We start from the raw sequence: 22,079 nt of genomic DNA on the forward strand, positions 1-22,079 counted from the left end.
TAAAAATTTAGGAAAAAATATGATTTATGTTCATGAAGGTATAACAAGGCTGGAGCATGAGGGATAAGCCTCAATTAAACCTTGTTTATATGTTAGAGTATGGTTTTTATAGATTTTTACATGAAAAACTACACAAAAATGATCATTACACTTATCCAACGAATGTAAAACCTAAACAATAGGAGGGAAGAGGGTTTGTAAAAGTGAGTGGTCACTGAAATGTTTTAAATTATGATTTATTTGATTATGCATAGCATATAGGCCCATCGCTATTTAAATTTAAGAGAGACTAGTAGCACGAGGAAACTCGGTGCTAGTCTTTAGTAACGTTGCAATTACGATGTCGTGTTGCTGCGCATCTGAGCCGTGAACACCTCCATTTTTGTTGTGCATATGTGTTAATTTCTGCGTGTGATTCATTGTTTGTGTGATGCATTTTAATAATCCGCAACCAATGTATATATTCCCTTAATGCATTGCACACTGATTTTGTTCTAGAGTTACTATCTGAAGTTGAGAAGACTGATCTCAAACCACTCCAACCATGTTTTGACGGTGTCATGAATATGTATTTGCAATTGAAGTGCTATAAAGAAGTGGAGTCATGGCTTCGACAAATTCTTCCCTCATAGCGGTCATTGGAGACGAGGACACCGTGACCGGCTTCATTCTAGCAGGAGTTGGCCACGTTGACATTAGGAGGAAGACCAACTATCTGATTGTGGATAACAAGACTACGGTGAAAACAATCGAAGACACCTTTAAGGAGTTCACAGCCAGGGAAGATATTGCAATTGTTCTCATAAATCAACATATTGCAAATATGATACGGTTCCTGGTCGACAGTTACAACAGGCCAGTGCCTGCCATTCTGGAGATACCTTCCAAGGAGCATCCATATGACCCTGCTCAGGACTCAATTTTGGCACGTGTGAAGCACATGTTCTCTAGTGATCCAGCAGGTCCTACCAGTAGGTGGTGATCAATTATTGACTTGATCTTTTGTAGGCAAGAAGTTCTAAAGAAAAAGCTAGCCTATTCTGGGAGGGGGATATTTTTGAAAAAGGCAAAAATGGCGGGCTGCGCCTGGATTGGAGAAGGAGAGAGCTGAAATCGTGGAGGAGGAAGAAAAGGAGGGAGCTCTACAGCAAGACGACGCAGAGTATGAAAAGAGGAGACAATGAAGGTAAAAGAAAACAAAACGAAGTGGAAGAACCAGCCGAAGGCAAACAAAGGAACATGACGACTACAGAGGAGCAAGACGTTTCTGTGTCGACGTTGCTACGAGAGAGAAATTCCAGAAGTGTTAGCCATCAGCTATCGAAGCTCCGTGCAAGGATTGCCAGCCGAGACTTGCAAATTCAATCTTGATTAGAGTACAATAATTGAAATCTCTTGCATCAATATCCCTTGTGCTAATCAGTCTGGAGGGTGTGCACAGGGTGCAAAATTCGGATTGAAATCCTATGTGCGTTGTGGATTAGCAGCGACCATCTCCTGCGTGTAGGCCTGGCAGATCTATGACAGTCGTGGAAACCCCACTCTTGAGGCGGATGTCCATCTCTCAGACGGATCGTATCATCGAGCTGCCGTTCCAAGTGGTGCCTTAACGGGTGTATATGAAGCACTTGAACTGAGAGATGAAGGAAAAGAATATCTTGGCAAAGGAGTTTCAAAAGCTGTCAGCAATGTAAACACAATCATTGGACCAGCCTTAATTGGAAAGGATCCCACTGACCAGGAAGGGATTGACAAATTCATGGTCCAAGTACTGGATGGGACTCAAAACCAGTAGGACTGGTGCAAGTAGAAGCTTGGAACCTGAATGGAGATGCAAGTATTACGGTGTAAAATATGGTGGAAGTGCTTGGAGGCTCGTCCACTTTGCTGAAACAAGTCAATTAATTTGATCCCTCTGGTTTCAAGCATCAATACAATCAGGAAGCTCTAAGATTTTCAGAAGGCATGCAGCTCCTTTGTGATAGTGCTACTTCATGGAATTCTGGTTTTAGTGAAGTAGAGCCAGTGTTTCTGATCCATAAACATTGTCCACTGGGGAACCATGTATCATCATGCAACAATTACCAGCTCAGTCTGCGGGCAATGCCACTAGCTTATAAGGTGCTCTGAGTCAATCAAGCAATCGTGAATCATCAGTTAAAAAATTGTCAGCTCCAGGAGCATACCAACTGTCAAGATGATTTCGTTTGCTCTGGTTATCTCCTTCCTATGCTAGAGATATGCATTGTTGAAAAAGACTTGGCACAAGGTAAAGAATCACACTTTTCAATTATTCAAAGTGGACTAGATGCTGATGCTGTTTTGGGGAGCCACCTGATCCGCATGTACAGTTTTTGTGACAACTTAAATGAAGCAAATCAGGACTTTCTTAAACTTGGTGAGCCAAATCTGTTTGCATGGACTGCTATTATTTCAGCATATGGGAAAATAGGACTTCATGATGAAGCTATTGCATTGTACCATCAAATGAGGAATGCAAGTGTGAAACCATTCTATCCAGCTTGCTTACAGATCACCCTAAACTGTATTAAAACCTAAGGAAGAGTGGAAATTGAAATAAAATATATGGATCTTTGGTTACCAAGGAGAGGATCACTTGTTGAAATACCAAAACTGTTCATGACAGCATATAAAGAACATGAGTTTGCTCCATTTCTTTGTTGTAACTCTACGATTATGCCATGCAATATAGTGAACTTTGGCATCAAATATTGAGATCTTCTTGTTAGCCTCTTTCTTTGCTGTATCTTGAACCCCGTGTTCTCCAGCTCTTGCACGAATTCTTCGACATTTCTGGTGAACCCGACGTGAAAGTGCTGCGTCATCAGCAAGATGGAAGACTCGCAAGAAGAGATGACAGATGATAATGTTATGAAGAACCTGTTTCAGTCATTTACCATGTATATGCAGTAGCAAGTTCATGCAAAACGTGACAGTGATGCTATGGATGCTTTGAAAGCTGTCCAACAGGAGATGAAGCAGTTTAATGGCCAGCAAGTGTCAACTTACCTGCATTTGTATGAAGAAAAGATGAAGTTTTTTGGGGTTTCTCAAGATGTTTGGAGCCGCTACTTCTTGCGGATCGTGGTGCGCGCTCTTGAAGGTCGAATTGTAGAAATTCAAGAGGCACATGCAGGTTGGGCTGAATTTAAAAAGGCATTAAAAGATGAATATTTCTTGGAGGATACAGGTCTTATGAATCGCAGGAATTTTTTAGCATGGGTTTCTATGCCTAATAAGGGACTTTCTGTTACCGCTCTTCTGCGAGAGTTTGAAAGCCGTTATGATCAGTTGGATGGGACTGAACAGCAAGCTTTGGAGATGCAGAAAGTGGAGTTATTTTTGCAAGCTGCAGATGCTGATTTACAGGAAAAGTTGGATGATCTTTTGGAAGATCAAGCTACTGATTCAGGTTTAAAGACTGAGTGGAGACATGTCATTGATGCTGTGAATGCTCTTGTCAAGAAGCAGCGCAGGAGAGTCAGATTGCATCGTAATACAGGATTAGTTCCTGAAAAATCCTTGGAGACTTCTTCTTCTACCCCTGCTGCTTCTTTGCCTAAGCCTACTCCTCCTGTTGTGAATCCACCAGTACCTGCTGCTCCAGTGCCCTTATCTGTAGATGATGTTATTAAAGGCTTGGCGGATTTGACAATTGAAGCAGTCAAAGCTGAAGTTGGTAAGTTAAAGGAGCAACTTATGTCAGTACCTGCTGTAGCACCTGTTCCAGTGACTGCTTTTCCAGCTGGTCAAAGAAAAGGGCGACGATGTATTTGGTGTGATAGTACAGAGCACCAACACTGCAGAGATTGTGATGCTTTTCAGGAAGCACGTAAGAAGAATGTAGTGTTCTGGGGACAAGATGGGAAGATATGGCTGACAGAGACTGGCGCTCCTCTTGACACGAACTTCGGTAAGGGAGGTATGAAGAAGCTTGTTGATGATATGGCTGCGCGATCAGCTTATGTGAGTGTTAGAGGAGATGCTTCAGCTTTTGGAGTCCAGCTTGAGCAGAAATTTGATGGAGACTCTGCTTTGTGGCCTTCTGCCTTGGAGATAGCGAGAAGAGGAAAAGCTCAAACTTCTACTATGACTTGTGTGGGCTCTAGCATCCGAGGAGAAACAGGATGGGATTCTCCTGTTGACAGGTATTCTATTTTTGCTTATATTGCTAAAACGCAGGGTTTAGATGCCATGGTTGAAGAAAAGAGAAGAAGAGATGAGGAGGGTCCTAGCTCCTCCAAAAAGACTAGAGGGGGTGACTTTGTTTCACCACCTGTTACAGCTCCACCTATGCCAAATTCTCCAGCTCAAACAGTTTCTGATCAACCAATGGAAGACAAGCAGAAGGAAAAGAGGCAACCAAGAAAAGAGCCAGGATTCAAGCTCTTGTCAGACCTTGATATGCAAACGGATATGAGTAAGATTTTTCATGAAAGAATTTTGAATAGTGAAGTCACTTTTACTGTTGAAGAGGCTCTTGGGATTGCTAGAAGAGAAATACAGGATCAGATGCAGGATCTTTTGCGGAGGAAACGACATGCGATGGAAGGACCTGCTTTACAGGGATTGTGGCATGGAGCTCTTGGGAAAGAGCATGATGATGCAGTGATGGTTGAGAATGCTTCTGTTAATCCGCAATTGGAGAAAATAGTGCAGCCTACGCAGTATGAAGATGATGAAACCCCTATTCTCATTCCTCGCAGCCATTTTTCACGAAGTCATTGGGCTAGAGCAACCACTGAGACAGTGGTAAGGATTGGAGAGAAACAAATTCCCTTGATTGCTTTAGTTGATCATGGTTCTGAGATTAATCTTATTGCTCGAGGTGTTTATGAGAGTGGCAAGTGGCCTATGGATGCAGAGCATGGCTGGCGCATGAGAGCCGCCAATAATACTTCTGGTGATATGTATGCTGCTTGTCCGAGTATCAGAATTTCTATTGGTAATGTTGAAGAGGATTATCATTGCTTTGTTCAGGATTCATGCTCTTATCCAATTATTCTTGGACAGCCTTTCATTACAGAAGCAAGAATGGAAACAAAAGTGATGGATGACGGATCAGCTTATGCGCGGATACACAGTAAAGATGGTATGCGAGCTGTTCAGTTTATGACTGTTGGGGTAAATCATCCGAGAAACAGAGACTCCTTGCGTGAGGCTCCACTACCTGCGAAGGAGTTGGATTTTCATTAGGTACCGCTGTCTTGCGAGACGCCAGTGGTACGGAGCGGAGAAAAGAGGAGATCTCGCCTCCTGGCAGCCAGTCTTTCTCTAATAATTTTGTTGGTTTTTCTTCAGATAGTTCAGTGAGTTATCAGAAAATTTCAGATTTGCCTAGAGCTGCCAGGCAGTACATTGGTCGTAAGGAGAAAGAGTTGAAGAATGCAGGTATTTTGCGAGCAGAAGAGCATGTGGATGGATTGTATGAAGGGATGTCTTATGCAGATACATTGTTTGAGATGAGAGCAATGCTGAAAACTGATGTATGCAAGGGTTCAAAGATCATACCTGTGCAAACCTTGGATATGTTTCAGGAAATTTCTGGTTTTATGCTGCAAACAGAGTTAGAGGCTGAGAAAACTCAGCAAACTGAATTTATGGCTGATCTTGATCAACTAACAGAATTGCAGAGGACTGAATCCATTCAGCCAACAGAGTTGAATGCAGAAAAATTTCTGCATACAGAGTTTCAGGATGCGTCTATGCAGTCCATTGAGCTGAGGGCTGAATTCATTCAGCCAACAGAGTTGAATGCAGAAAAATTTCTGCATACAGAGTTTCAGACTGCACCCATGCAGTCCATAGAGCTAAAGGCTGAAAATTTTCAGCCAACAGAGTTGAAAGATGCTGAAAATTTGCAGAAATTGCAGCAAAGAAAAGAGTGCTTGAATGATGCCAAGGTTGACACAAAATATAAAACAGTTGATAAGAAGGTTAAGCCGGTTGCAGGCCCGCTTCTTTCTGATAGTGATGAACAGATTGAAAAAGCTATGAAGCAGCCTATGTTGAGGGATCCTGCAAATATTGGACATAAGTTTACAGCTGAAACTCTTGCAGAATTGAAGATTGGAAATGATGATTTTTTGCTTCCAGTGGAAAAAGAATGTTTTAGAGAGATGCTTGGACGTCATGGTAAGGCATTTGCTTTCTTTCCACATGAAATTGGCTGCATTAGTCCTGAATTGGTTGCACCTATGGTCATCTTCACTGTTCCTCATGTACCATGGAATATACGTCCTATACCTGTGCCTAAAGCACACTTGCCAAAGCTGATAGAGTTGCTGAATGAGAAGATTAAAATGGGGATTTTGGAACCCTCTTCTGCACCCTATTCTAACAGGTGGTTTACTGTACCAAAGAAGAATGGTACTTTGAGATTTATTCAGGATATGCAGCCCGTGAACAAAGTGACAATCAGGAATGTGGGTACAGGTCTAGTTGTGGATGAATTTGCTGAGGCTTTTGCAGGACGAGCCATCTATTCACTAGGTGACTTGTATTCAGGTTATGATCAGTTTCAGCTTGCCTTGGAAAGCAGGGATATTACTACTATGCGGACACCTATTGGTCTTGTGAGGATGTGTACCTTACCTCAAGGTGCTACAAACTCAGTTGCTCATATGATGAATGCTATGCATAGAGTTCTTCGAGACTATATTCCGCAGTATACCATGCCTTTTCTAGATGATGTGCCTATTAAGGGTTGTGCAGAAGAAGAAAAGAATGAAAGTCTTGATTTGCGTGGATGTAGACAGTTTGTGGCTGATCACTTGATTGCTTGTGAGCAAATTTTGACACGATTAGAGGAGGTAAATTTGACACTTTCAGGGTTGAAATCTGTCTTTGCTGTTAATGAAGTCATCATAGTTGGGCATATGGTTGGATACTATGGCAGAAAGCCTTCTCCTGCAAAGGTGGATGCCATAAACAGGATTTCAGAGTATTGCTCGACTACTTCAGAGGTGCGGAGATTTGTGGGAGCTTGTGTATTTTACATGATTTGGATTCCTCATTTTGCTCATATTGCAGATGTTCTCTATCAGCTGCTTCGAAAGGGGCAGAAATTTTATTGGGATGAGAAGCATTCAAAAGCCATGCGTAAGCTCAAGAAGCTATTGCAATCAGCTCCTACTCTACGCAAGGCGGATTATCAGTGTGGACGGCCTATCATGTTGACAGTTGATACTAGCCCTATTGGCATAGGATGGGCTATGGGACAGGATGATGCTGATGGAAATAGGTATGCAATCCGCTTTGGAGCTAAAGTTCTTAATGAGCGACAAAGGAGATATCCGCAGATCAAAAGAGAGTTGTGGGGAGTAGTCATTGCATTGAAGTGTGACAAAGGGTATTTTATTGGAGCTTCAGTTATTGTGGAAACAGATTGTTTGCCTTTGCTTGGCATGATTACTAGTTGCTCGACTCCAGATATAGCGATGCTTCGGTGGATTGCCTATATCAAATCATTGAATCCAGAATTTCGACACATAGCAGGGAAAGATAATCCAGTTGCTGACATGCTTTCTAGAGCGAGATATGAGGATGAGGAGTCAATGCTTGCAGAAGATGATGAGACAGAGTTTGCTGCTTCTGTCCTTATTCATGATTGTCATGTATCTACTGTTGAAGCCTTTAATGAAGAACTTTATGTTGATGAATGGCTGCAAATTGGACAGTATCTAAGTTCATTGACTCGAAGAGCTGATTGGACAGATGATGAATTCAAGAAAATCAGAAGGAAGGCTTATGGGTATTTCTTGAAAGATGGTTTTCTTTGGAAGCATCCAAAGAAGAGAGGAGGCTTGCCCTTGAGAGTAGTTTGTGATGTAGCGATGCAAATACAGATTATGCGAGAGTTTCATGAGAGCTCATGGGCAGGACATAGAGGTGTGTGGGCTACCTATGAGAAAATCAAAGAAAGATACTGGTGGAAAGGGATGTATAAAGATGTTTCTCATTTTGTGGAAACTTGCAGGGACTGCCAGCTTTACTCTTTAGTGCGACATCGTGATGAGCTGCATCCGACTTATCCACTATGTATGCATTACAAGTGGGTGGTAGACTTGGTTACTTTTCCAGTGGGACTTTGGCAGATGAGATATCTTGTTTTGGCTAGGGAGGATCTTACAAACTATGTTGAAGGTAGACCGTTGCGGACGAAGACCACCACTACAGTATGTAAATTCTTGTTGGAAGAAATATTTTGCAGGTATGGATGTATAGGCAAGATTACAGCTGATCGTGGAGAGCTAGATGCTAATGAAGCTAGAGAATTCTTCTCACGGCTTGGGATTAAATTGGCTCTTACTACTGCCTATAATCCAGAGGGAAATGGCAAAAGTGAAAGAGGACATCCGCCGATAGTTAAAGCATTGGCAAAAGCTTGTAGAGGACGGATTGGAGATTGGCCAAGATTACTACCTTTTGCATTGTGGGCTGATCGCTCTACACATAGTGTGACTACTGGATACATGCCTGCGGAGTTGATGTATGGACAAAAACCTGTCATGCCTACTGAAATTTGTGCTCTCACTTGGAGTGTTCTTCCTTGGCATGAGAATTTATCAAGGGAAGAGCTGTTAGCCCTTCGGATTCGTCAACTAGAGAGAAGGGCAAAAGATGTGCAGCTAGTCGTTGACCGTTTGAAGGCAGCCCGTCTCAAAAATAAGGACAGGTTTGATTTAAGGCATCGCTTGAGGCCTAGAGCCATAAAAGAAGGGGATTGGGTTCTAGTCTACGACAGTAGTCTAGAAAATCAGCATAGTAGTATGAGAAAAATGGTTCAAAGATGGTTTGGACCATATGAAGTGAAGCAGGTTTTTGACAATGGTACCTATGAGCTGGCTGAATTAGATGGAACATTATTGAGGGTGCCTATTGCTGGAAAACGAGTCAAGATTTTCAAGAGAAGAGAGGATGAAGAATATGCACTTGAAGCATTGACAGAAGAAGAGCAGGTAGAAGAAAGACAAGCAGAAGAGACAGAAAACATAGATGATGAAGCTGAAGGAGAAACAGGTCTACTAGAATCAGAAGATGGACTTGACCTGTTTGTGGACTTGAATGATCCTGGATAGTTGGCACATCCGGAGGATGCGCAGGTTTAGAGGGGGTGGATGTCGTGTTGCTGCGCATCTGAGCCGTGAACACCTCCATTTTTGTTGTGCATATGTGTTAATTTCTGCATGTGATTCATTGTTTGTGTGATGCATTTTAATAATCCGCAGCCAATGTATATATTCCCTTAATGCATTGTACACTGATTTTGTTCTAGAGTTACTATCTGAAGTTGAGAAGACTGATCTCAAACCACTCCAACCATGTTTTGACGGTGTCATGAATATGTATTTGCAATTGAAGTGCTATAAAGAAGTGGAGTCATGGCTTCGACAAATTCTTCCCTCATAGCGGTCATTGGAGACGAGGACACCGTGACCGGCTTCATTCTAGCAGGAGTTGGCCACGTTGACATTAGGAGGAAGACCAACTATCTGATTGTGGATAACAAGACTACGGTGAAAACAATCGAAGACACCTTTAAGGAGTTCACAGCCAGGGAAGATATTGCAATTGTTCTCATAAATCAACATATTGCAAATATGATACGGTTCCTGGTCGACAGTTACAACAGGCCAGTGCCTGCCATTCTGGAGATACCTTCCAAGGAGCATCCATATGACCCTGCTCAAGACTCAATTTTGGCACGTGTGAAGCACATGTTCTCTAGTGATCCAGCAGGTCCTACCAGTAGGTGGTGATCAATTATTGACTTGATCTTTTGTAGGCAAGAAGTTCTAAAGAAAAAGCTAGCCTATTCTGGGAGGGGGATATTTTTGAAAAAGGCAAAAATGGCGGGCTGCGCCTGGATTGGAGAAGGAGAGAGCTGAAATCGTGGAGGAGGAAGAAAAGGAGGGAGCTCTACAGCAAGACGACGCAGAGTATGAAAAGAGGAGACAATGAAGGTAAAAGAAAACAAAACGAAGTGGAAGAACCAGCCGAAGGCAAACAAAGGAACATGACGACTACAGAGGAGCAAGACGTTTCTGTGTCGACGTTGCTACGAGAGAGAAATTCCAGAAGTGTTAGCCATCAGCTATCGAAGCTCCGTGCAAGGATTGCCAGCCGAGACCTGCAAATTCAATCTTGATTAGAGTACAATAATTGAAATCTCTTGCATCAATATCCCTTGTGCTAATCAGTCTAGAGGGTGTGCACAGGGTGCAAAATTCGGATTGAAATCCTGTGTGCGTTGTGGATTAGCAGCGACCATCTCCTGCGTGTAGGCCCGGCAAATCTATGACAGTCGTGGAAACCCCACTCTTGAGGCAGATGTCCATCTCTCAGACGGATCGTATCATCGAGCTGCCGTTCCAAGTGGTGCCTTAACGGGTGTATATGAAGCACTTGAACTGAGAGATGAGGAAAAGAATATCTTGGCAAAGGAGTTTCAAAAGCTGTCAGCAATGTAAACACAATCATTGGACCAGCCTTAATTGGAAAGGATCCCACTGACCAGGAAGGGATTGACAAATTCATGGTCCAAGTACTGGATGGGACTCAAAACCAGTAGGACTGGTGCAAGTAGAAGCTTGGAACCTGAATGGAGATGCAAGTATTACGGTGTAAAATATGGTGGAAGTGCTTGGAGGCTCGTCCACTTTGCTGAAACAAGTCAATTAATTTGATCCCTCTGGTTTCAAGCATCAATACAATCAGGAAGCTCTAAGATTTTCAGAAGGCATGCAGCTCCTTTGTGATAGTGCTACTTCATGGAATTCTGTTTTTAGTGAAGTAGAGCCAGTGTTTCTGATCCATAAACATTGTCCACTGGGGAACCATGTATCATCATGCAACAATTACCAGCTCAGTCTGCGGGCAATGCCACTAGCTTATAAGGTGCTCTGAGTCAATCAAGCAATCGTGAATCATCAGTTAAAAAATTGTCAGCTCCAGGAGCATACCAACTGTCAAGATGATTTCGTTTGCTCTGGTTATCTCCTTCCTATGCTAGAGATATGCATTGTTGAAAAAGACTTGGCACAAGGTAAAGAATCACACTTTTCAATTATTCAAAGTGGACTAGATGCTGATGCTGTTTTGGGGAGCCACCTGATCCGCATGTACAGTTTTTGTGACAACTTAAATGAAGCAAATCAGGACTTTCTTAAACTTGGTGAGCCAAATCTGTTTGCATGGACTGCTATTATTTCAGCATATGGGAAAATAGGACTTCATGACGAAGCTATTGCATTGTACCATCAAATGAGGAATGCAAGTGTGAAACCATTCTGTCCAGCTTGCTTACAGATCACCCTAAACTGTATTAAAACCTAAGGAAGAGTGGAAATTGAAATAAAATATATGGATCTTTGGTTACCAAGGAGAGGATCACTTGTTGAAATACCAAAACTATTCATGACAGCATATAAAGAACATGAGTTTGCTCCATTTCTTTGTTGTAACTCTACGATTATGACATGCAATATAGTGAACTTTGGCATCAAATATTGAGATCTTCTTGTTAGCCTCTTTCTTTGCTGTATCTTGAACCCCGTGTTCTGCAGCTCTTGCACGAATTCTTCGACAACGAGTAGCTTGGAAATCATTAAAGGATTGTTTTTGCACCTCATATGGCTATTTTTTTAAATCATAAAATGCTCGAGCACGAGGTGCGTCATCCACAATTGCATTGTGCATATCACATGGTAACTCCTAGATGCATATCAATTGATTATGGAACACATGACCTATGTGGAGTTGTGAGGAAATCCAAGCTATAGGCTAGACAATTGAATCTTTAGAAAATTGTCAAGTGAGAAAATTTTATATCCTAGAACATTTGAAATATATAAGAGTGGAGTGTGTTCCTATGTACTTTATGTCAGAGCAATGCATCTTGAGGGTAACCCTCGAGGTGTAGGAGAGTTGCAGCGGGGCCATGGCATTCAACCGCAGGGGTGCCTCCTTTATGTGTATCACATTGGTGTACTACACCAAGATGTGTGGGATCTCTCTCTGAGTAAGGAAGGGCAATCATTGAACTACATTCCACTTCAAACGCAATATCTTTAGTAGCAATTAGGGTAGTGTGTCCCTTGGATGCTCATGGTGGTGAGGCTGTGTGGGGTTGAATTGTGAGTGTTAGAGGCCCGCCGACTAATGTCTATAGTGAGTGTTGGGCCCATTTTAGGTCTCGGCAATTGGCCAAGGAATGTGCAAAGTGATTCCACTATCGAGGGACTAGCTGACATGTCATTGTCTAAAAAATATGTAACATGTCCAAGACCACACGATGCTATATCTATGGGATGAGATCCTAGACAAGATAGGTCCATTCAATTGGTTGATTACCAACTGCAAAGTCACCTTTACCAATAACTAGTGGATACCACCACATCAAGCCACATTCAATCCCATAATCAAGGCCTTGTATTCTACCATATTATTAGTAAAAGAGTATCCTAAATATACTCTCATTTTCATAATAACCCTATGTCATGGATCTTTAATGACCACACGAAGACTCACATGTTCAGCGGGACCTCTAGAAGCTCCATTAAAATACAAAGTATAGATCCAATCTTCAATGATAGGCCACACCATACTGATTTTCTTACTCGTACTTATGATAATCAAAGTCGAGTTGAGAGAGAGGATGCGTAATAGGTACAATCCCTCCTTCCTTGCTGAACTCTATAGGAACACTAGGTAAAATTCCATGATAGTGGTGACAGTAGACCTTAATATCCCACGTGAAAGATCGGTCTTGCCACTTAGTAACCTGATAACCTACACTTCACTAAATCACTTGACCATGGTGGTAATATTGCTCTACATATGGATGCTCAAGATAAGGAATGATTCTCCCCATATGATTGTCTTGGTATCTACTATAAGTTAAAGCTAAATCATGAAAGATCTCCATAGGCACCAAGTCCCATGTCAACCCTTACTTATAGTAAGGCTTTAGCTTATTAAAATTAACTTTTTTTAAAGAGCCTACCCCCTACAAATCTGCTAAAAGGATTGTAGAACCATTCTTTTCGTTACGTATAATTTTGTACATCCCATCCCATTTGGGTTCTAGTTTACCAAAAAATAGCTCATGACAAGCATCATAGTACAGCACCAATTAACCCTTTATAAATTTATATTTCTTAGTCCAAAGGTCATGAAGTGCTTTCATTCTCTTCTGCTCTACCTCTTGATGTAGTAAAGCTTACAATCAAATTTCATCAAGATGAGCAAGAGAAATAAATCTTTCTTGCAACACTTTTGCCTCTCCCAACGAATGATTAAGAGAAAATCACATAGTGGGTAGTTGTATTTCCAATGGCAAGATACACTCTTCCCCAAATACCAACTTGAATGGCGTGTGGCCTATAGCTCTCTTAAATTTCATATTGTAAGGCCAAACTGCCACATACAATTTCTTATTTCAATCTCATTTACTTTCAGACACTATCTTGGATAGGATCCCTACAAGCTATTTATTCGTACTCTCAACTTGACCATTTGCTTGTGGATTATATGGGGTAGTTTTATTGTACTTAATCTTCAAAGTTTCTGTCAAGGCTACTATAACCTTATTTAAGAAGTGTGTCCTTTGATCAAATACTATCTCCTTAGGTGGAACAAAATGGCAAACAATCTACTCCATCCTCAAAAGATACCTAACAAGCTTTGCTCCAATTAAACAGATAGTTAAAAGGTAACAAGTTCATCAATGGCAATGTTCTTTCTGCCAATGCATTGATAAATCTCCGATAACATCCCACTAAGGATAGAAAGATGTGGACCTCTTTTGGAGTACATGGCCAAACTCATAACAACTATAACCTTTATCTTTTTAGGGTCAATCGTGATAACCACTAAACTAACCACATGGCCCAGTAATAACCCATAGGGAATCCCGAAGACACACTTTCATGGATTAAGAGAAATGAAAAAGTGTTTGCAATGCTCAAAAAATTTCCTTGTAATAATCAGTTGTCTTTCCCTTGTGGTGGCTACCCCCAAACCATTGATGAAAACTTTTAACTCCTCATGGGAGATGTCATCAAAAGTCTTATCAGTTGTACATTGCCAAGACCTAGGTGCATTGCATAACCCAAAGGCCATCACATGATACACAAAGATACCAAAGACAGTGATAAATGTCATTTTGAACTTATCTCCCTCCATTATAGCCATTTGGTTGTATCCAACAAAGCAATCCATAAATGAATAGACTTCCCTACCTGCTAATTGATCTAAGATCTGATCAATGAATGGTAATGGATAGTAATCCTTAATTGTATGCTTATTAAGCTCTCTAAAATATACAAAAATCTTAATCTGATTATTCTTCTTTTTCCTGATAATGACTAGTGAACACCACTCTGTGTGTTATGCTAGAAATATCAGGCCAGCTTTCTGTAAATTTTTCAACTCCTCAAACACCATGTCCCTTAGTTCGAAAGGCATATGCCTTACTTTTTGATGCACATGACAACTACCTTCCTTTAGAGGAATGGTATGGACAACCAAGGTGGGAGGGATACCTCTCAACTCATCATAACTCTAAGCAAAGATGTTGTGGAATTCTTAAATCAAGAACACATAGTCCTTCCTTTATTTTAAAATGAGCATGGACCCTAATTTAATTGGCTCTGAATCATTTATCACCCCAAGGTCAAATCAATTACATCCACATCTCTTATCCTCTTTTGAACCTCTATTGGCTCATTCAAAGTTATTTGATAGATATCCTCCATAGTGGACCCCTTGTTGGATTCATCACTTGATGACATCTCACTACTAGCTACATCCTCCAATGTATATATCTCTATAGAGTATAAAGGAACTCTCACTTTGAGGAGATTCTGGGTAGATTTCTACTACTACACGTCTAGCACCTCTGCCAAAAATCAATCAACCAGCAAGGATATCAACTTGACAGTCTACTTATGAGATCCATGGCCTACCTAGCAATACCTGATAGCTAGGCTATCCCGCAATCCTAATCACCTAAAGTCTAGAATGCATTTCACATTGGCAATGGTCACGTGAGATTTAGTAATGCACCCTTCAAGTTTTCCTAAACTGTCATCAGGCATTCAGAGAATCGTGGAGGTATCTTTTTTTATTTCTAGACCTAGCCTCTCCATCAATTCCAAACTCATAATGTTGACGAAGGATTCCATGTCTACAATAGCATGATCCACTAATATTTCATCAACATATGCTCCTACCCTTGGACAAAGCTTTTCTGCATGCTCAAAGCAATCAAATCCCACTCGTGCTATGCCCAAGGGCTTCATGATATAAGCCATGCAGAAAATATTTTTTAATTCCTTATGCACTCTTGGAGACAACTTATTAAACTACAAGAGTTTTACATCTGCTGGTTTAACTTCACAAAGAGAACTCGCCAAATCAAATTCATGATAGTTAGCAATAGCTCTCTTCTCTCGCTAGACCATTTTCTCCTTTGGTCTTTGAGCAGGCATTTTCTTTGTTAATTTCTTATCCTTCTTGGGGTCAATTTTACTATCAATGGCTTTAGAAGTCCGCCTTCCATATTGAGATTAAGGACTTGTATCCCCTTATTATCTTGCTTAAGGTTTCCCTTGATAGGTTTTAACTTATCTTTGTCGACTTCTCTGGCTTTTGACCTCTTGCAATGACCTATAAATTAGAAGCTCCACTACCATTGACACAAACAACTTTAATAAGGCTAACTCCACATCCACTAGGCAGCTCCTGTATAATAGCCTTCCCTCTTTGCAATATTTGTTTATGTCCTTCATCTTGTTGGAGATTATTTTCTTATGTTTGATGGTTGACTAGACCTAGCTATTTACTTCCTTGCTAGAGAGAGCCAATCTTGCTCTAAAAAGTACTAGCTAAGTGGTCAAACTTTCCGCATATGTCACATTTGACATTTGGAAAATTCCTAGAAAAATGTTGGCTGCCACACCACTTATAGCTGAATATCTCCTAATAATTTCAGCCCACCATCAAGCCCCTCATCTATTTCTTTCTTATGAAGCTTGGCTTGACGGTCTTTTGAATCTATTACACTGCCTTTTAGCATACACTAGTAAATTGGTCCCTACTATCAACCGATATTTGGAGACCGCCACTTATTAGCGGCTCCCAGTAAAGACATCACCTATCAATACCTAAAATGGACCCGACATTGGCTCTATCGCACTAGCTAGACCTCCACTATGCACCCAAATCACCCCTCTTGGCCTTGCAATCAAGAGCATCTAAGGAGTATACTATCCTAATCTCTAATGTAGAATTTCACATTTGTATGGATTGTGATCCAATGGATAACTATTTCCACACTCCTTAGAGGGAGTCCCTACACATATTGGTGTAATATACCATGTAAGCATAGACAAAGAGAGTGCCCCTCAGCTAATTGCCTGCAGCCCCAACTATAGCTCTCCTACACCTCACGGAGGATTGGCCCCCAAATGCTCCAATATTTTAATGAATCGTTCTATATTCTGCATTGAATATATAACTAATAAATAACTAAAAAAAGAAATAACTAACTAAGAAAATGGTTGCCAAGCAAGTGAATAGGTTGCAAAAGGAGGTTAAAAAGTCACCTTGAAGACTTGGATGATCATTAATGGTAAGAAAGATTGACTTTTGATCAACAAAAACATCAACCTAAAGATACAAGTTCAATAAAATTTCAAGAAAGAGGCTGTAATAAGTTCTTTCAAGCATTGGCAAGGTGTTTTTTGTAGTTGATATTGGATCAAATATTGAACCTAATTCCAAAATTCAAAAACACCCTTCTTCTAAAAATTAGGAAAAAAATAGTAGAATGATATTAAAGAAGTTATTTGCAAGTTTAGCAAGCTTGTGTCAAGTAGTAGTAGCCACTTAGAAGAAAGAGGTGGATTATCGAGTCCCTACTATCTATGCGGAAGATGTGAAAAAGAGATATGATGATGTTCTCTTGGATGGAGGATCGGGGGCGAACATTCTCTTTGAAGAAATGTATGTGACCAATAAGTAGGGTAAATTAGAACCTACTCCATTTTAGGTTATGGAAAATCAAATAAGATTATAGCCACTAGATATTATAAGGAGTCAACAAATTAAAGTCATTGGCTTTAAGTTCAATGTCGTTTTGTGGCATTAAGAATGATATACCTAGGGGAATCTTACCATATGCTTCTAAGGAGGCCATGGTTCATGTTGGCTAAGCTAAATAAGGATTGGGGTGTGTAGACTATGTTTGCATTCCCAAAGGCTTAAAGACAATTAGATGATTTTCAATACACAAAGTCATGATGAAGAATAAGTCCAAACCATTAGTGGCATAGACCATCAACGTGGTGGTTGAAGTGAGATAATAAAGAGTTATATCTTTAGGAACATTACTTAGGGGTCCCAAGAGCATCACAACAATGTCGAAAAGAAATGGAGTTCCTAAATAGTAAACTACTTAGGCTACAATTTATGAGCGATTTGGATAATCTCCTAAAGAGAATTTTGAAGTAAAAGAGTAATCAAGAAAGTTTAAGGACTGAATTCAATAAAATATTTCAAGACTCTGGGGATATGGAACCTAAACTTGAATAGAAAAAGGAACCTTGAAATTAGGACACTCAAGAGATTTTGCCTATGGATGGTCTAGTTTTAGGATGAGGAAGCACAACAAGCCATTATCTAGGTTGATAGAAGCATACCATGAAAATTCTACAAGAGTTTTGGAAATGAAGTTCAAGAAATCAACTTGAATGTAGAAGGAGAGTCGAAATTGATTAAAGTAAGCATCTATATAAAGGACAATTTTTGTACCATAATCGCCCCTTAATTGTCAAAGGTAATGCTTGGTAGTCATCTAGGATCTATCCTAGCTACCCCATCCATAATCCATAAGAATAATTGGTGTTTGGTCTAAATAGGAAACCCCAGATCTACCTCACTATGAAGTGCGGTAGTCGTCTAGGGTCTATCCCAGCTACCCCATCCATACTCCATAGGAACAATTGGACTTTGGTCTAACTAGGCAGCCCTAGGTCTACATTGCTATGAAGTGCTTGTTGGCCTCAAACTACTAGGATCAATGTGAGGGTTCCTAAAAGGATTAACAATCTCTAATAGCATTCCACCATTCAATCTAGGAAATTACATTGTAACCCTTCAAGATTAAGAGCAAGCTAATTACTGCACTTAGTTCATAGTGAGTGGGAGATGAGGGGGCTATACCCCTCTATCCATAAGGTAAAATCTCATCTCCATTTTTCTAAAATGGCACATGAGTGGGTTTTAAGATTGAACCGTAGGAAAAGTCATCAATCAACTATTTTATAAAACAAAATAATTCTAAAAATTTCAAAGGATATCTCTCGACTTATCATCAAGACCACCAAGCCATAGGTCACATCCATTAAAAATTTTTCTCTCCCCCTTCCCTCAAGATGTATCTTTAAAAATTTACTACCTATACACTTTTTGACATTCAAAAGTAGCTTCCTTACCTATCTTATTCATTATGTTCATTTCAAGCCATTAATTGCATACACAAAAATAATACATCTTGTTTCTTTTTTATCTAATCATTGCCTTTAGCCTTGCATCTAAGACTTTAGCCCTCACCATTGGTATTCACCCTTGCCTTGGGCTATTCTTGATCCTATTGCAAGTCTCTTTCTCACCATGTACATGTAGAAATTACACAACATAGCAGACAAAATCTGAGCAAGGAGTAGAGAACACATAGCAAATATGAGAAGAACAAAGACTACTTTAATTTCAAACAAACTAATACAAAGATGGCTTTGTCAACCTATGTGCTTTCACTCTAAAGCTTAGATGGATATCTATATAGCTTATACACAAAGAGCTTAAGGGTATTTGGAAGAACTCTAACTGAGAGAAAGATAGATTGTTAAACACTTTAGAGTAAAAATATATTAGAGAATTTGGGAATCTCTCAAGTCCCACTCTGAAATTAGAAATAAATATTTGATCATGTGGATAAATATTAATTCATTTTTTGAAGATGGAACTTGGTACTATCATCTATATAGTATCTAGAAAAAGTTTTACCTTCAAGAAAGGGGGCAACAATTTGACCATGTGATCAAATATTGACCATCCTATAAATTCCCAAAGTATATGAAAATTCCCAAACTCCCTAATATAGTGTTGAGGGGTCTTCCTTTTATAGCCAGGGAAGGTAGTCTAGTTGGCGAGCCCAACCATATTATGAATCTTTCCTAGTCGGATAGTGAATATTCCCTTTACTATCAATGGCGGCCAAGGGCGTTGCCCCCTATGACAAACCCCCATCAGGGGGGCTACTAGCTATCTTGAGACCCCCCAAGCAAGGGTTGCTTCTGTGGCCCCTAGACCATAAGATAGGGATCCTTGATAGGTCATACAACTCGAAACTTGATGCATTGTGCCTCAAGTTGCTATTTGGAGGTAATTAGGGTAAAGGAAGTTTAATCGGGCTTAGTTTGGGAACAAATTGTGGTTACTTTGAAAAGAGGGAATTCTCTTTCCCCTTTCTTGGAGTTTCCTGTAGGTTTCACGGAAGTTTACCATCAAAATGTGTTCATCTCTTTCAAATCCCTGATCTTCTTGGCAAAGCACCATATGGAATAGCTTCCTACTTCAAGATCTTCAAGTTGATTACCCATTTGTTAGAGAGCAACTCAACTATGGAGCCAAAAAAAGCCCCAAAAAATGCGGCGCAATTTTTGCGCTGATTCCAACCTATTCTCTGCATCTTGTGCTTCAGCTCCAACCTTGGCACTCCCTCTGACCTTTGGTAAATGAAATCGCTAGAAGTTATACTTTAGGTGCGAAGCACTGTCCTAGGTGCATAGAGTTGAGTAAAAGAATTTATAAGTTTAATCTTTATGTGAAAAAACCTTGCATGATTATTGATTAATAGGTGTATGCACCCATAATGTTCTCCTAATGATAGTAATTCCATGACTATGATTTTTTATTGGATCTCTCTCTCTCACTTTGATAATTGCTCATGATTGGGTTGATTGGAAAGTTGTGTTTTTGTATGGGGTCTCTTTCCAATTCCTCCTCTTCCTCTCTCTTTCTCTCTCTCTCTCTCTCTCTCTCTCTCTCTCTCTCTCTCTCTCTCTCTCACACATAGAAAACACTCTAGATTGAACTCTATTTGTGAACTTTTAGCCTTCCTGTAAGCCCTAGATGAATAGTCCATGGCAGCCATAAAAGCTTCGGTCCAAGCTTTCATTTCTCAACAATTTCTTGAAGATTCTTCATCTTTTCAGTCCGTGGGATCATTTCAATAAGGATTCTTCAACAAATTGCAAGGATTTAGCACAATTGGTCAAAGATTTAAGCTCAAGAGCTTCCATGGAGCTAAATTTTAGGGGAAACGGGTTTAATGCTTCAATCTCAAGCATATGAAGCTTCAAGATTGCTCCCAAGCATTAAATACACAAGTATTGAAGATTATTTTGGCAGCATTGGATCACTGGAAGCTCTATCAAGCATATGAAGATTGTTCAAGTCATCATCAACTATGTCAAAGGTATTCTTATTCAATTCTTAATCTCTCTCATTAATCCATTTGCTTAGCTTAATCCACTTGATTGAGAGATTAAAAATTGAATAATGTCCATCAAATTTCAGTCAATCTTTGCTTGAATCAATCCATTCATGTAATGCAATGTTTGCTCTATGCATATTAGTTCTAATTAGTGAATTAGAGGCTTCAATCTGACATTTTCAGCATAACATTTGAATCCAATTGATTAAATCTATTGATTGATGAGTTTTCTCACTCTAATCCATCGATTGGCTAAATTATTTTAGCTAAGATGAAATATTGTAAAAGGGTAAGTACTAGCAATCAGTGAGTCACTAAATTGCATTGGTAAGACCCTCTTCCTATCCAAATTTTCAGATTCCATCCAATCGCATTTCCTGAAAGGGACTGAATGAATATTTCAAAAATGCATTTCATGCTGATTGATTATATTAGCATGCTATTGCCATGTTGATATACCCACCGAGGAAAAAGGTGGATGTCGAGGGAGATAGTGGGACAAAAGAGAGGTGACCCTCCCTCACTATCGAAGATCCCAAAGGGGTGCAACCAACCAACCTGAGGGGAACTTTGCCCACCTCCGGGTGATTCAGAGCCCGTGTACGGAGCCTGTCATACCATTTTATCCCTCACATGGGTACATCAAGTGGATGGTAAAATAGGGATTTTATAGGACACTATAGGGCATTTACAGGTCCATACAGGTACAAACTTCATTATTGAAGTATAGGTGTAGGTACTATAGTGTACCCATAGATCCTATTCAGTCTTATATAGGGTTTGGTAGCCATTTGGGGTTACTATTTTACCTTATAAGGTGTAAAAAAGGCATTCATTGGTTAAAACAGGGTGTAGGCCTGGACAGTTTAGACTCAAAGATTGAGTTGCAAAATTTTATGTCCTAAAGTTGTTATAGCGTGCTATAGCTCATCTTGAAGAGGGACTTCTTAGCTTCGATTTAAACTTAAAAAAATTTGAATTAGAGTCTCCTAGTCCAAGTTATAGCCATTTTTCTAGCAGGGGGTATTGCAGGACTACACTATTATGGCAGGGCATAAAGACAAAAATAAGGTCCATGATGATTATGCTTAGCAAATCAGAGATTCCATGTTGGAGAATGTACCCCAAGAGACTTGTGAAGAGTCTCAAAAACATGGAAAAATCAGTGTACTCAATGATACCTTGTGTGCACATGAACGAAGGCATAGAGAACATCATGAGGCCCTATTATCAAGAATGGAGTAGATAGTTTTATCTATTGATCAAAGGAAGTCTTCCATTGAGAAGTTAGTGGATTCAATGACTCAAAAAAAGGCTTCTATTAACAAATTGGTGGAATCCAATTCTCAAATTATGGCTCAATCCTCCCAATGGATGCAAATGCAAATGGGATCTAAAGAAGCAAAGGAGAAAGCTTATTCAAACAGTGACCCTTCAGTTCCACTTCAGCCACCTAACCAAAATGGTCATGGTCATGGAATTATTGGACAAAGAG

At 40.1% G+C, this 22,079-nt stretch overlaps 2 pseudogenes; both read left to right on the plus strand.

The window, feature by feature from the left end:
- The first annotated feature begins 589 nt into the window (after positions 1 to 589).
- Positions 590 to 1,012, plus strand: LOC148020676 (V-type proton ATPase subunit F pseudogene; annotated as a pseudogene).
- An 8,377-nt stretch (positions 1,013 to 9,389) lies between these two features.
- Positions 9,390 to 9,812, plus strand: LOC148020677 (V-type proton ATPase subunit F pseudogene; annotated as a pseudogene).
- Positions 9,813 to 22,079: the final 12,267 nt, after the last annotated feature.

This window comes from Lygodium microphyllum, chromosome 18 (genome assembly GCF_053477565.2).
Source record: "Lygodium microphyllum isolate KBCC chromosome 18, Lygodium_microphyllum_v1.1.10, whole genome shotgun sequence".
In the NCBI taxonomy this organism is placed as follows: domain Eukaryota; kingdom Viridiplantae; phylum Streptophyta; class Polypodiopsida; order Schizaeales; family Lygodiaceae; genus Lygodium; species Lygodium microphyllum.